The 12,976-nt window shown below is 46.2% G+C and overlaps 1 long non-coding RNA gene and 1 pseudogene across 2 annotated transcripts; one reads left to right on the top strand and one right to left on the bottom strand.

Moving 5' to 3' along the window:
• Nucleotides 1-1,541: 1,541 nt before the first annotated feature.
• LOC311010290 lies at nt 1,542-2,352 on the bottom strand. The gene is made up of 3 exons (XR_014596759.1): nt 2,243-2,352; nt 1,964-2,034; nt 1,542-1,801 (listed from the first exon to the last, which is right to left on the bottom strand). It is a non-coding gene; the product is annotated as an uncharacterized lncRNA (long non-coding RNA).
• A 10-nt stretch (nt 2,353-2,362) lies between these two features.
• On the top strand, nt 2,363-12,286 carry LOC311010289 (NLR family CARD domain-containing protein 3-like; annotated as a pseudogene). The gene is made up of 4 exons (XR_014599263.1): nt 2,363-2,378; nt 7,270-8,836; nt 9,752-9,925; nt 12,187-12,286. The product of XR_014599263.1 is annotated as an NLR family CARD domain-containing protein 3-like (transcript).
• Nucleotides 12,287-12,976: the final 690 nt, after the last annotated feature.

Below are 12,976 nucleotides of genomic sequence, written 5' to 3'. Positions count from 1 at the left end.
GCTGACCACTGCCCTCCACAGACACCTCTTCCAGAGACCTAAATCATGGAAGATGGTTTACAGTCCAAACTTGTCCAAACAAAGTCCTCTGTGGGACGTGGTGTTTTATCGGTAAAATAGTGAAGTTGTGCAAGTTTACATGACTGGTTGAGGTATGGACATAGTCCACGAATCTTGCGACGTCATCATCATTTGCGATGAACACACCATCAAAGACGGCTTGTTCCTCCGATCTACATAAAAGATATACATATTAACTTTAAATATTCATATGGTTTTCAATTCACAGACGTTTATTTCAAAGTAATGAACCGTCATACACACCGGATTTTGCAAGTACCTTGCTGCACTCTTGAATCTGTAGTGCTTGCGGTTTCCATCAACAGATACTGCAAGCATGTCTGGGCTGCACGCTGGGCAGTCAAAGTAGTCTTTCTTGCATAATTTGTCCACTTCGAATCGAACAGCCTCCCACTCCATGAAGCTTTTCCGGAAGCTGTCTGCTGTGATGTTTCCGCTCTGTTTCAAAAGAGTTCAGTAAAAGAGAACAAAAGACAGCAGTAAACGGATCAAATTAAAGAATATACTACACTGAAGTAAAATGCTCTTGGATACATTTCGGGATGTTTGTACTAATTTCGTAGCCACTCCTTAGAATACATATCATAGGAAATAAATAATATGTAAACACGCGTACACTATACACTGGTGTATTTGGGGGACATTATACATACAGGATATTGTGTGACATTCAGTCTAAATCTATACGCAAAGAGGGCTACAACAGCTTCTATATTGTTTAGAAGTAAGCCTGTGCAATATTAGCCCCATTCATCCAAGGGAACATTTCTGGGATCAGGAAATGATATTGGGGAGAAGATGTCAAAGTCTGTAGCCAATGGAGTTGAATTTGAGGTCTTCAGAATGACCTGTTTTTTTTCAGAAATGTTTCAGTGGAAACTGCATGTCTGACAACATGAGTGTATGGTTGTTTATAATTGGTCTAAATTTAACACAACTTTTCCTAAACAGTGCAAATGTTCATGTGTACTTTCATCATCATGCCCTCATAGTATTATTTCTTGAGTTACTCAATTATTACCATAAATACTTACACGGCCAAAGCGAACAGTGCGTTGATCCAGCATTCTAAGAAATGCTTGGCTAGACAAGGCTAGACTTGTCCTGCGATTACACTGGGCAATCCTTGTTGACAACCGCGTATTGTCTCTGGCATCTCCAAAGGTACAAGACACTCTTGAGAAAAAAAAAAAAAAAACACATGGATGAGGAGTAAAGAATAACATATTTATTTACTGGCAACTATTTTTAAACCAGATGTGCTTGATGACTTCATCAGAAAACAGTTTTTGGTTTCCAGTTGATAACTGGAATTAACAAGTCTGAGTATGTGACTTTCAAAAACTACCACACTGGGTTAGAACCCTCTCCACAACACAAGTTGTGGGAGGCAACGCATAAAAAAATGCTTGCGCCATCGAATCCCTGTTGTGGGACACTTGACCTCGGTGGACCCTGACATCACACTGCCCACAGAGGAATGGGTGTGGTCGGCATTCACAACAATGGATAACGGCTGGACCATTTCCACATTGTTGGCAGATTCGAGGTGCCGCATGTTGTCGAGCCACCATGGTGTTGACCAGCCGGGGTCTCTCTTTCGCCCACCACCCTGATATGAGGCTCTTTCGGGTTGACCAGTCTGTTGAGGCTTGAAGTGGTGTTTCATCCTCATGTATGTCCTCACCCAGTGAGTGTTTAAGCTCTTGAAGGAAGGACTCTGTTAAAACAATGCAAAATATTGAAAAAAAGTACTTTATTATAACAAAAGAGAATGGCATTGAACAATGGCCATTTTATAATAAATGAACATACTGTTTTGAACCAGTGGAGTCAAAATAAAGAACACAACCGCAGTAATGGAAGGAAAGTCGCTGGTTACTTCCCCACTGGTTTCTGGAACCCCGACATGCAAGACACCAGTCTGCTGACTCTGGCTGTGACTGGGACCTGCTGTAGCAAAAAAGTTGTTGCTTTTTACACTCAATGACACAAACTTTACCTGATGCTAGGCACAGCACAGGTATGTAATAACAACCTCAGATATGTTCTAATTCAGACCTATGACTTGTGATCATGTTGTATACCATTGCAAGATGTGAAACTAGATCTGGAGATAAAAGTCTACATTTTAATTGACATAAATGTAAAAAAATCTGACCTGCTTGTTGTCGGGATGATCTGGGCCTGCCGTAAATAATGTTTCCATCACTGTCCCTCTTAATCCACCGAACATCTTGCTCGCGGTTTGATGGCTGACTGGTGGAAGGCTGACTGGTGGATGGTTCTGCCACCTGGTGCATGCTAACGAGCTGTTGGAGGTTTTGGAGGTGAGCCTGATGTTCAGCCATAGAAGTTACTTTTTTTATATAGGAATACATGGCTCTAACACATGGCTTGTTCATAGACTGTAAAAGGGTCTGTAGGATCCACTAACTGGGTTCCTTTGTTGTTTATCCAGGAACCGCTGGTGCAGTGTACCAACGTAAACTCAAGTTTGAGGGCATCACTAAAGCCGGAAACCCAACCCTCTTGAATCAGGTCTACACGGAGCTCCACGTCACAGAGGGAGGGACTGCAGAGGTCAATGACCAACATGAGGTCAGACAGATTGAAACGGCATCCAGGAAACCAGACAGACCAGAAACAACCATCAGACAAGAAGACATTTACATTTACATTTAGGTCATTTAGCAGACGCTTTTGTCCAAAGCGACTTACAATAAGTACATTTGTCAAAAGAAGGAAACAAAGAAACCACGACGTATCATTGCCGATGCAGTAAGAGCTAAAAAATAGAACAAGTGCTAGGTCCTCATCTGAGTAAAGTAGTACTTCAAGAGTAACAGTGCTACGATCCGAGTTTTTTTTTTTTTTTTTTTTTTTTTTTTTTTTTTTTTTTTTGCGGGGGGGGGGGGGGGGGGGTCGAGGGAGGGTGTTAGTGGGTCATGCTATGTAGAGTCGAGGTGAAGTCTGAACAGGTGAGTCTTGAGCCTTTTTCGGAAGATGGCAAATGACTCTGCTGTCCTGATATTGGTCGGGAGTTCGTTCCACCACTGAGGCACCAGAACAGAGAAGAGTCTGGACTTTGCTGAGCGACATTTGTTTGATTTCAGCGATGGTGGTACCAGCCGGCCAGCTGAAGTAGAGGAGCGGAGTGCTCGCTTCGGGGCATGAGGTTTGACCAGTGTTTGAAGGTAGGCAGGTGCCGTTCCATTGATGGCCCTGAAGGCCAGTGTCATCGTCTTGAATTGGATGCGTGCTGCAACAGGGAGCCAGTGGAGGTCACGGAGGAGGGGGGTCACGTGGGAGAATTTGGGTAGATTGAAGATAAGGCGTGCTGCAGCGTTCTGGATACGCTGCAATGGTTTAATCGCATAGGCCGGGAGTCCGGCCAGGAGAGAGTTGCAGTAGTCAAGGCGGGAGATGACCAGTGCTTGGACCAAGAGCTGCGTTGCATCCTTTGTGAGGAAGGTCCGAATCCTGCGGATATTGTAGAGGGCAAATCTGCAGGATCGGGCCACAGCAGTGATGTTGGGGGTGCAGGATAGTTGGTCATCGAGGATTACACCCAGGTTCCTCGCAGTTGAGGAAGGAAATACTGTGATGCCCTCAACAGTGACCGACAGGTCCATGCGAGGGCAGTCTTTCCCTGGGATGAAGAGGAGTTCGGTTTTATTCAGGTTAAGCTTGAGGTGATGTGCAGTTGTCCAGACAGAGATGTCAGCCAGACAGTCCGAGATGCGAGTTGCAATGTGAGCGTCAGAGGACGGGGGAAAAGAGAGGAACAGCTGGGTGTCATCAGCGTAGCAATGGTAGGAGAATCCATGCGATGTGATAACAGAACCTAGTGATCTGGTGTATAGTGAGAACAGAAGCGGTCCTAATACTGAGCCTTGAGGGACACCCGTGTCCAGAGAGCAGGGTTTGGACATAGAGCCATTCCATGTGACCTGAAAGGTGCGGTTTGTCAGGTATGATGTAAACCAGGTGAGAGCAGAGTCGGTTATGCCAAGTTCAGCCAGAGTGGAGAGGAGAATTTGGTGGTTGACTGTGTCGAATGCAGCAGATAGGTCAAGGAGAATGAGAACGGAGGAGTTGGATGATGTTTTGGCGTCTCGCAGGGACTCGGTCACAGTGAGGAGGGCCGTCTCAGTGGAGTGGGCAGTCCTGAATCCTGATTGGTTAGGGTCTAGGAGGTTCTTCCGCAAGAGATAGGATGACAGTTGGTTGTAGGCAGCACGTTCCAAGGTTTTAGAGAGGAATGAAAGAAGAGATACAGGTCTGTAGCTTTGGATGTCAGTAGCGTCAAGGGTGGGTTTTTTCAGGAGAGGCTTCACGATAGCGGTCTTAAAATCCGCTGGAATGACACCTGAGGTGACGGAGGAGTTGATCAGGGTGGTGAGGAATGGCAAGATGTCGTGTGAGATGTCCTGGAGAAGAGAGGAGGGAATCGGGTCAAGGGAGCAGGTGGTGGCACGGTTAGATGTAACAAGTGCGTGAACGTCTTCAGAGGTGAGGGGGCTAAAGCTGGTAAGACCATCCGAGTTGAGAGTTGGGGGAGATGTCTTCTGGGAGGGAATAGGCGTGAATGATGAGCTGATGTCATTTACTTTCTTGGTAAAGTAAGTTGCAAAGTCATCGGCAGTAAGGAAGGAAGGGGGCGGAGGGGTAGGAGGGGTGAGGAGGGAAGAGAACATGGAGAAGAGTTTCCTGGGGTTGGAGGCCGAAGAGTTGATCTTTGCCAGGTAGAAGGCAGATTTAGCTGCCGAAACAGTTGAGGTGAAGTCAGAGAGGAGGAGGTGGTAGTGAGCAAGGTCCTCGTGCTGTCCCGATTTCTTCCATTTTCTCTCTGACGCTCGCAACAATGATCTGTTGGTTCGCAGAGGTTCAGACAGCCAGGGAGGGGGGGGAGATGATCGCGCCGGTCGTGCGATTGGGGGACAGAGAGTGTCCAAAGAAGAGGCGAGTGAGGACATCAGGATAGAGGAGGCTTCCTCAGTAGGCATTAAGGAGAACTGTTCCGAGGATGGGAGCGAGGAGATAACAGTTGAGGAGAGAGCGGAGGGAGTGAGGGATTTCAGGTTGCGGCGGCTGGTGACCATTCGAGGCGTAGAGGGGAGGGATGTGGTGGGCTTCATGGGGAGGGAGAAAGTCACAAAGTGGTGGTCGGACACGGTGAGCGGGGTAACAGAGATTGCCGAGATGCCACAGGATCTTGTGAAGACAAGGTCAAGTTGGTTCCCGGCCCGGTGAGTTGGTGGAGAGGGGGAGAGCGTAAGGTCAAATGCGGAAAAGAAGTCGATGAATTCAGATGAGTGTAGCTTTCCCGAGTGGATGTTGAAGTCACCGAGGACGACGAGCGGTGTGCCATCATCAGGGGAGCAGCTCAGGAGGGCATCCATCTCATCCAAAAAGTCACCAAGAGGACCGGGTGGGCGATAGATCACTATGATGTTGAGTTTGAAAGGAATGGTGACAGCGACGGCGTGAAATTCAAGCGTAGATTGGGGTAGGTGGTCGAGAGGAAGGACCTGGTAGGACCATGTGGGTGAGATGAGGAGCCCAGTTCCTCCTCCTCGCCCTGTTCGTCTTGGGGAGTGTGAAAACGAGTAGGCAGTTGAAAGGGCAGCTGGAGTGGCAGTGTTTTCAGGGGTGATCCAGGTCTCTGTGAGGGCCAGGAAGTGGAGAGACTGCAGGGAGGCATAGGCTGAGATGGTGTCCGCCTTCTTGACTGCAGACTGGCAGTTCCACAGCCCCCCTAGTACTTCAAGTTCCTTACCGGTGGAGATTGGTGGGTAGCAGAGATTGGATGGGTTACAGCCTCGAATGAAGGGACTTCGGTAAAATCTTCTCCAGTGCGATGTCCTGACTGGGATAAGACACATGGCTGCGAGGGGGGGGGGGGGGGGGTTGAGATGTTATACCTACCTCAATGGGCTTCCTCGATGGACTCCCACAGATAGACTCCCTGTGTCTTTGTTCAGCTGTCTTCCCACAGACTCCCACAGATAGACTCCCTGTGTCTTTGTTCAGCTGTCTTCCCACAGACTCCCACAGATAGACTCCCTGTGTCTTTGTTCAGCTGTCTTCGTTCTGATGGCCCGACGCTGCAGCTGACGCTGTAGTGACAGCCTTTTAAGTGCTCAATTTACCGCAAGTTCTGACTGGGGCTCCTCCTTCCCTCTAATCAAGTCTATTCACTACAGGTGAGCTGGCTCAAACAAGCTGATTGCTCACTTACCATAGACAGCTTCACAAGAAGTTCAACAACAAGCTATCAATACTAGACTAAATGTTACCACTAGCTTTACACACACAATGCCTAAACCCAAATCTACAATTAGTTTCTGACTTACCAACAAGAGACAAAGCAGCTTCCTTCCTTTCTCCAGACCAAATGTGGTTTGAAGAGAACTACTGCTGTCCTTTAAGTTCTGACTGGGGCTCCTCCTTCCCTCTAATCAAGTCTATTCACTACAGGTGAGCTGGCTCAAACAAGCTGATTGCTCACTTACCATAGACAGCTTCACAAGAAGTTCAACAACAAGCTATCAATACTAGACTAAATGTTACCACTAGCTTTACACACACAATGCCTAAACCCAAATCTACAATTAGTTTCTGACTTACCAACAAGAGACAAAGCAGCTTCCTTCCTTTCTCCAGACCAAATGTGGTTTGAAGAGAACTACTGCTGTCCTTTAAGTTCTGACTGGGGCTCCTCCTTCCCTCTAATCAAGTCTATTCACTACAGGTGAGCTGGCTCAAACAAGCTGATTGCTCACTTACCATAGACAGCTTCACAAGAAGTTCAACAACAAGCTATCAATACTAGACTAAATGTTACCACTAGCTTTACACACACAATGCCTAAACCCAAATCTACAATTAGTTTCTGACTTACCAACAAGAGACAAAGCAGCTTCCTTCCTTTCTCCAGACCAAATGTGGTTTGAAGAGAACTACTGCTGTCCTTTAAGTTCTGACTGGGGCTCCTCCTTCCCTCTAATCAAGTCTATTCACTACAGGTGAGCTGGCTCAAACAAGCTGATTGCTCACTTACCATAGACAGCTTCACAAGAAGTTCAACAACAAGCTATCAATACTAGACTAAATGTTACCACTAGCTTTACACACACAATGCCTAAACCCAAATCTACAATTAGTTTCTGACTTACCAACAAGAGACAAAGCAGCTTCCTTCCTTTCTCCAGACCAAATGTGACATCTTTAAAGGATCATCTGGAAGGGATGGACCAATCAGAACAGTGATGACAAATGGAGTGGCTGGCATCGGGAAAACAGTGTTAACACAGAAGTTCACTCTGGACTGGGCTGAAGACAAAGCCAACCAGGACATACAGTTCATGTTTCCATTCACTTTCAGAGAGCTGAACCTGCTGAAAGAGAAGAAGTTCAGCTTGGTGGAACTCCTTCATCACTTCTTCCCTGGAACCAAAGAAGCAGGAATCTGCAGGTTTGAAGAGTTCCAGGTTGTGTTCATCTTTGACGGTCTAGACGAGTGTCGACTTCCTCTGGACTTCCTCAACAATGAGATCCTGACTGATGTTACAGAGTCCACCTCAGTCGAGGGGGGAAACTCCTTCCCTCTGCTCGTCTCTGGATAACCACAAGACCTACAGCAGCCAATCAGATCCCTCCTGGGTGTGTTGACATGGTGACAGAGGTCAGGGGGTTCACTGACCCACAGAAGGAGGACTACTTCAGGAAGAGGCTCAGAGATGAGGAGCAGGCTAACAGGATCATCGCCCACATCAAGACCTCACGAAGCCTCCACATCATGTGCCACATCCCTGTCTTCTGCTGGATCACTGCTACAGTTCTGGAGGACGTGTTGAAGACCAGGGAGGGAGGGGAGCTGCCCAAGACCCTGACCGACATGTATATCCACTTTCTGGTGGTTCAGTCCAAACTGAAGAACGTCAAGTATGATGGAGGAGCTGAGACGGATCCACACTGGAGTCCACAGAGCAGGAAGATGATTGAGTCTCTAGGAAAACTGGCTTTTGAGCAGCTGCAGAAAGGAAACCCGATCTTCTATGAACCAGACCTGAAAGAGTGTGGCATCGATATCAAAGCAGCCTCAGTGTACTCAGGAGTGTTCACACAGGTCTTCAGAGAGGAGAGGGGACTGTACCAGGACCAGGTGTTCTGCTTTGTCCATCTGAGTGTTCAGGAGTTTCTGGCTGCTCTTCATGTCCATCTGACCTTCATCAACTCTGGTGCCAATCTGATGGCAGAAAAACAAACAACCTCCTGGTGGTCTAAAGGCTCCAGAGACAAACCTAAACTAACACATCTGCACCTGAGAGCTGTGGTCAAGGCCTTACAGAGTCCAAACGGACACCTAGACCTGTTCCTCCGCTTCCTTCTGGGTCTGTCACTAGAGACCAATCAGAAACACCTACGAGGTGTGCTGACACAGACAGGAAGTAGCTCACAGACCAATCAGGAAACAGTCCAGTACATCAGGGTCTCCAGAGAGAAGCATCAATCTGTTCCACTGTCTGAATGAACTGAATGATCGTTCTCTGGTGGAGGAGATCCAACAGTATCTGACTTCAGGACGTCTCTCCTCCGAAGAACTGTCTCCTGGTCAGTGGTCAGCTCTGGTCTTCATCTTACTGTCATCAGAAAGACATCTGGACGTGTTTGACCTGAAGGAATACTCTGCTTCAGAGGAAGCTCTTCTGAGGCTGCTGCCGGTGGTCCAAGCCTCCAGCAAAGCTCTGTAAATATAGTTTTTCATTCAGAAAACAACAAACCATCTTGGAATTACAAGGTTCTATCTGCTTTCTGAACGATTTGATTGGTTTTCCCAACTGCAAAAGTTACATGTGGAACAAGTCCTTTTCATATATAAGATTCAAATATGCTCACACAAGACACAAAGTGAATTTGTCATGCAGCATAATTGCACACAAAATCAATCAAAGACGTGAATCGAAGCCATTTCTCAATGGGCAGCGCAAATGACACAAATAACACAACAAATACAAGGTGAATTCACAGTCTCACAAACCAAGAACTTGTGTGACTCTTTGTGTGTCAGTGTTGAGATTGTCATTCTGTGGAGACGAGGCTATAATCTCTGACAGGATGGCGTTTGGTTTCCCGGCTTCATATGCTAATGCTAGCCAGAAAATGCTAGCTTCCTATATATTCCTAATGTTGTCATACTAATCAAAGGAAGCCAGTGTTAGCTGGCTAGCATGGTAGCTAACAATGAAAATAAACTTATTAGCAAGACTGAACTAGTCTGGTGTTTGTCCTGCTGTCTATCACAAGGCTTGATCTTGAGGTTTCTTCTAAGCGTTGCGTTGGCGTGACATTTCCTCTGCTCCTTGTTGCTGCTGCCACTGAGCAACCACAGCAACATGACAAAGAAGCACAACCCCATTGGTCTTCCTGTGTGCATTTGACCTGCTGATTGGCTCACAAATAGAACCTTAGAGAACCAAGGTGGTTTGACTTTGGAAATAGAACCTTTTTGTTTCCTAAACAAAACACCTCACATAATGTTACTAAGTTGTCATAGAATAAGAATATGTGAATAACTTAATTATGACAAAAATGTCAGTTAGAACCTGAGGTGATGAACAGTTGTTTGTAATTGTTTCATCGCTCATTTCTGATTCCTCTTCAGACTCAGTGGCTGTAACCTCTCAGAGAGAAGCTGTGAAGGTCTGTCCTCAGTTCTCAGCTCCCAGTCCTCCAGTCTAAGAGACCTGGACCTGAGTAACAACGACCTGCAGGATTCAGGAGTGAAGCTGCTGTCTGCTGGCCTGGAGAGTCCATACTGTCGACTGGAAACTCTCAGGTCAGATTCAACTACTTTGAGAAGTTTACCTATGAAGCTTTCAATGATGTGTTTACATGCACCAAATATTCAGTTATTTATATTCACGTATTCCTAAAAAGACACGTTTGCTACTAATCTGTTTACATGGCTGATGAAATACTGTTTCTGCTGCTAACGACTTGCCAGCAAAAGAACAAAACAAAACTTTTGTCAAAACCAAACCTCTTGTTTATCTTTTCCCCACCGTTCGATGTTTTAATAGTTTTATAAATCCACCTGGCGTTTATAAATGCTGTTGCAAACGTCAGTCTACGTTTGTGAACGTCACTCCATGAACATGTGAGCCTGAACTACAACACCAGACTGTCTCTGCTGTCAAGGTGGAGCCAGTTTGAACCACTTTCTATACAGTTGAGTGTATTGAGTTTTATATGAAATGAACTAATATTCTTGTCACGGTGGCTGAAGCAGCAGGGAGGACCCACATGCAGACTCAAAGCTATGCAGATGCAATGAAGACATATTATTCATGAAAACACCCCCTAGTGGCCAGCAGAGAGAATGCAGCTTTAAGGACCTTCAGGCTTGACTTCACTTCTCTGAACCAGAGGTTGATGCCTGATTGGAATATCAACTCTGACAACTGAACATGAACCAACCAGACATTTTGATGCTGCTGACAGTTTTAATTCAAAGTTTAAAGCTTCTAACTTGTCTGCGCGGCGGAGACAAAACGCCATTTTAACACCAACATGTGCACACACATTTATGATGACAATGACTGTAAAAGGCTCTATAGCAAGGGTCACTAAGAGGTGGAGCTTGGCCCCGATCCAGACCCAGACCCCGTCCTATCAGGACCCAGACCCATAACTGATAGATCATTGAGAATTATGAAATGATGACGGAGCGTTTCCATTTTACTGCTGCAGCGTTAGCATCACTACACTGGTTCAGATGGTTGGAGGCTAAATCATCTCACTGGTTGCTACTCACAAACACTTAATTACCCAGTAATGCAACGGGGTGAAACGTTAACTCCAAACTTAATCAAATCTGTGCAAACCGGAGTTTCTGTGAGTGACGTTTCTATGGTGACAACTGATGAGACTCACTGACAGCTGACAGATGGATCAGAGAGTGGAGGTGATAAACGTCAGTCAGGTCGGTGAAATCTAGAGCCGATAGATAAGTTCACACGGCTGCTCTCAAAGAGGAACGCTGACAGTGAGAACAATTCAATTCAATTTTATTTATAGTGTCAAATCACAACAGAAGTCATCTCAGGACACTTAACACATTGAGCAGGACTAGAATACGCTCAAAATTTCAAGAGTCAACACAATTTCAAAGTCCCATTATCACCCAGGGGCAAGAGTTACAGCGACAGTGGCGAGAAAAAACTGCCACGCCGAGATGGATCCATCCAACAATGTCACTGTAGACCAAAAAGCAGGAGTAGTTGAGCAGTCACACAGCGGGCAGGTGGAGCTACAATGTGGTGTTTCCAGCGTCAGGCCAGTTAGCAGTCTGCATCAGTCAGGACCTCATTGGACTCTGCTGGACCAGAAAGCATAGCCAGACAGTCAAGTTAGTAACAGTAGAGATGCCGATTTTAGTCAATTACTTTAATGAAAAAATACTCGAGGTAACAGTCAAGCAAGACCACAGCATCCGTGCAGTCCGGATCAAGTTCCACCACGGTCCAGGGAGACCTGCTAGGCGAGAAAGCACAAGGACTCCGAACAGAGCTTTGAATCAAGACAGACTCTTTTCTTCCAACTGGCAGTTGAACACCTGAATGCCTCATATGTTCTGAGACTCTTAAGAAGCACATTTTCAAAGCTGTGTTTTGTATTTTACTGTTATTATCAGAGTACTTGTTATTCATAATTCCTCCAGTTCAATATGAAAACTATAAACATTGTTGAAATGTTATTGAATTACAGCCTTTTTTCTTTGCTAGATCGTTTAAAATGAATACCAGATCTTTGTTGGCACACCAGGTCTGAAGACAGACCACATAGACTGTTTCAACTGTTGTTTCTTCTCTTTTCTAACGCTTCAGTTTCTCTCTCAATCATTTCAGCTCGTCTCTCGTCTTTCTTTAACTTCCTCCTCTGTCCATCTCTGTCCATCACTCAACCACGCTTATCCCACCCAGTACAACATCAACACAACAAAAGACAAATATCACTTTTTCTCATTTTAAAAAGTGGACAAATGGACATAAGTCTATGTAATGTCCTCAGAAGTGACAGTAGTGTGTGTGTCTTCAGTCTGTCAGGTTGTCTGATCACAGAGGACGGCTGATCTTCTCCTCAGCTCTGGACTCCAACCCCTCCTATCTGAGACAGCTGGACCTGAGCTACAATCATCCAGGAGACTCAGGAGTCAAGCTGCTGTCTGCTGGACTGGAGGGTCCACACTGGAGACTGGACACTCTCAGGTGAGGACAGGTGGACAGACATCAGACTGGACACTCTCAGCTGAGGACAGATGGACAGACATCAGACTGGACACTATAAGGTGAGGACAGATGGAACGACATCAGACTGGACACTCTCAGGTGAGGACAGATGGACAGATATCAGATTGGACTCTCTCAGGTGAGGACAGATGGACAGACATCAGACTTAACACTCTCAGGTGAGGACAGACATCAGACTGGACGCTCAGGTGTGGACAGATGGAGAGACATCAGACTCGACGCTCATGTGAGGACAGATGGACAGACATCAGACTGGACGCTCAGGTGAGGACAGATGGACAGATATCAGACTTGACACTCTCAGGTGAGGACAGATGGACAGACATCAGACTGGACGCTCAGGTGTGGACAGATGGACAGACATCAGACTGGACGCTCATGTGAGGACAGATGGACAGACATCAGACTGGACGCTCAGGTGAGGACAGATGGACAGATATCAGATTGGACTCTCTCAGGTGAGGACAGATGGACAGACATCAGACTTGACACTTTCAGGTGAGGACAGACATCAGACTGGACGCTCATGTGAGGACAGATGGACAGACATCAGACTGGACGCTCAGGTGTGGACAGAT

This window comes from Eutrigla gurnardus (assembly GCF_963514095.1).
Source record: "Eutrigla gurnardus genome assembly, contig: SCAFFOLD_57, whole genome shotgun sequence".
Lineage (NCBI taxonomy): Eukaryota > Metazoa > Chordata > Actinopteri > Perciformes > Triglidae > Eutrigla > Eutrigla gurnardus.
The sequence above is the reverse complement of the archived record's forward strand: the minus strand, read 5'-3'. Positions and strand labels throughout refer to the sequence as shown.